We start from the raw sequence: 3,251 nt of genomic DNA on the forward strand, positions 1-3,251 counted from the left end.
GGGTTGCAAAGAGTCGGACATGACTGGGCAGTTAAACAACAACTCAAAACTCAAGTATCAGCAGAAGTGTTCGGAGTATTTAGGAAATGAAAAGCTAGCTAATGTGCTTAACTAATTTGAGGCATTGTTGATGAGATGGATGAAACTGGAGCCAATTATACAGAGTGAAGTAAGCCAGAAAGAAAAACACCAATACAGTATACTAACACATATATATGGAATTTAGGAAGATGGCAATGACGACCCTGTATGCAAGTCAGGAAAAAAGACACAGATGGGTATAACGGACTTTTGGTCTCAGAGGGAGAGGGAGAGGGTGGGATGATTTGGGAGAATGGGAATTCTAACATGTATATAAAATTAAAAAAAAAAATATATGTAAATATGTGTGTTAAAATATAAGAATAACCATAAGGAATAGAATGCTTAACTTCTAAATTATTAAAAGGTAAATACTAAGATAAAATCTTATCAATCCAATAAGAGGCAAGAGGGAGAAGAGGGAAATTACACAAAAATCTAAATACAAAAGCCATACACACGGAGGAAACCAGAATTGAAAGAGACACGTGTACCCCAATGTTCATCGCAGCACTGTTTATAACAGCCAGGACAGGGAAGCAATCTAGATGTCCATCAGCAGACGAATGGATGAGAAAGCTGTGGTACATATACACAGTGGAGTATTACTCAGCCATTAAAAGGAATACATTTGAATCAGTTCTGATGAGATGGATGAAACTGGAGCCTATTATAGAGAGTGAAGTAAGCCAGAAAGAAAAACACCAATACAGTATACTAACACATATATATGGAATTTAGAAAGATGGTAATGATAACCCTGTATGTGAGACAGCAAAAGAGACACAGATGTTTAGAACGGACTTTTGGATTCTGTGGAAGAAGGAGAGGGTGGGATGATTTGGGGGAATGTCATGGAAACATGTATACTATCATGTAAGAAACGAATCGCCAGTCTATGTTTGATACAGGATACAGGATGCTTAGGGCTGGTGCACAAGGATGATCCAGAGAGATGACATGGGGTGGGAGGTGGGAGGGGGATTCAGGATTGGGAACTCATGAACACCCGTGGCTGATTCATGTCAATGTATGGCAAAACCAATACAGTATTGTAAAGCAAAATAAAGTAAAAATAAAATTGAAAAAAATTTTTTAAAAATTAATAAATAAATACCAAAGCCAACATCAGTAATCATGAAATATGATTAGAAAAATCTAATATTAAAAATTAGAGATTATCTAATCATGTAAGTAAAATAAAACTATGCTGTTTACAGAGGCAAATTGAAAACAGAATGACAAAATAAAGAAAACAACCAGTACAGTAAAGGAAATACAGGACAAATAATAAGGGAAAAAAATGAGTACAACACTATTAAAATCAGACAAAATAGCATGAAAACTTTTAAAAGAAAGTAATGGGGATATTTTATATAATAGAAATACTTTCAATAACTTACATATTTTATACTAACATTAATAATGCTTTATATTCATATTTATCAGAAATAGTCATGAAATTTTATGTAACTAGAAACATAGCATTGAAATAAACTATTGATAAAAGCTTTTGACTGTGTGGATCACAATAAACTGTGGAAAATTCTGAAAGAGATGGGAATACCAGACCACCTGACCTGCCTCTTGAGAAACCTGTATGCAGGTCAGGAAGCAACAGTTAGAACTGGACATGGAACAACAGACTGGTTCCAAATAGGAAAAGGAGTACATCAAGGCTGTATATTGTCACCCTGCTTATTTAACTTCTATGCAGAGTACATCATGAGAAACACTGGGCTGGAGGAAGCACAAGCTGGAATCAAGATTACCAGGAGAAATATCAATAACCTCAGATACACAGATGACACCACCCTTATGACAGAAAGTGAGGAAAGAACTAAAGAGCCTTTTGATGAAAGTGAAAGAGGAGAGTGAAAAAGTTGGCATAAAGCTCAACATTCAGAAAACTAAGATTATGGCATCTGGTCCTATCACTTCATGGCAAATAGATGGGGAAACAGTGGTAACAGTGGCTGACTTTATTTTTCTGGGCTCCAAAATCACTGCGGATGGTGATTGCAGCCATGAAATTAAAAGATGTTTACTCCTTGGAAGGAAATTTATGACCAACCTAGATAGCATATTCAAAAGCAGAGACACTACTTTGTCCACAAAGGTCCACCTAGTGAAAGCTATGCTTTTTCCAGTAGTCATGTATGGATGTGAGCGTTGGACTGTGAAGAAAGCTGAGCACTGAAGAATTGATGCTTTTGAACTGTGGTGTTGGAGAAGACTCTTGGGAGTCCCTTGGACTGCAAGGAGATCCAACTAGTCCATCCTAAAGGAGATCAGTCCTGGATGTTCATTGGTAGGACTGATGATGAAGCTGAAACTCCAGTATTTTGGCTACCTCATACCAAGAGCTGACTCATTGGAAAAGATCCTGATGCTGGGAACAATTGAGGGTAGGAGGAGAAGGGAACGATAGAGGATGAGATGGTTGGATGTCATCACCAACTCAATGGACATGGGTTTAGGTGCACTCCGGGAGTTGGTGATGGACAGGGAGGTATGGCCTGCTGCAGTTCATGGGGTCACAAAGAGCCAGACACAACTGAGCAACTGAACTGAACTGAAAAGTAAGAAGAAATAATAGAACCACAATATGAATTTAACAAATCCATTGTTTATGCATGGACTATGACATAGCTCTCTGAAAACAGTAGATTAATTTTTTAAGATATCGAAGAATTAAATAAAACATAATATTAATCACATATACACATAGACACATACACGTGCTTGTATATAGGAATATGTGACTATTCACAGGAAACAGACATTTTGACCATGTATCAGCCATAAAGAAAATTTCAATCAGTTCCCGAAAGCTGACATCATGTGTCACATCCACTGACTATAATATAATTAAAATGAAAAGCAAAAGCTAACAAATGAAACTCTCCATTGACTCCAAAATATTCTTTAAAGGAATGGTAATTTAAACTTAGAATAAACTAGAGTTACACCCAACAACACTTCAGACATGTACAAAAAGTACACACACACAAATTTTAGTTATAAATGCATTTATTAAAAAGTATTAAAGTTTAAAATAAACAATCCATGCTTTTAATTCGAAAAGCAAAGAGACACTGGTGAAGAAAATAAAAGATGACACATAGAGATGGAGAGATATACCATGTTCTTAGACTGGAAGAATCAAT

The sequence above is a fragment of the Ovis canadensis genome, chromosome 1, assembly GCF_042477335.2.
Source record: "Ovis canadensis isolate MfBH-ARS-UI-01 breed Bighorn chromosome 1, ARS-UI_OviCan_v2, whole genome shotgun sequence".
Taxonomy (NCBI): domain Eukaryota; kingdom Metazoa; phylum Chordata; class Mammalia; order Artiodactyla; family Bovidae; genus Ovis; species Ovis canadensis.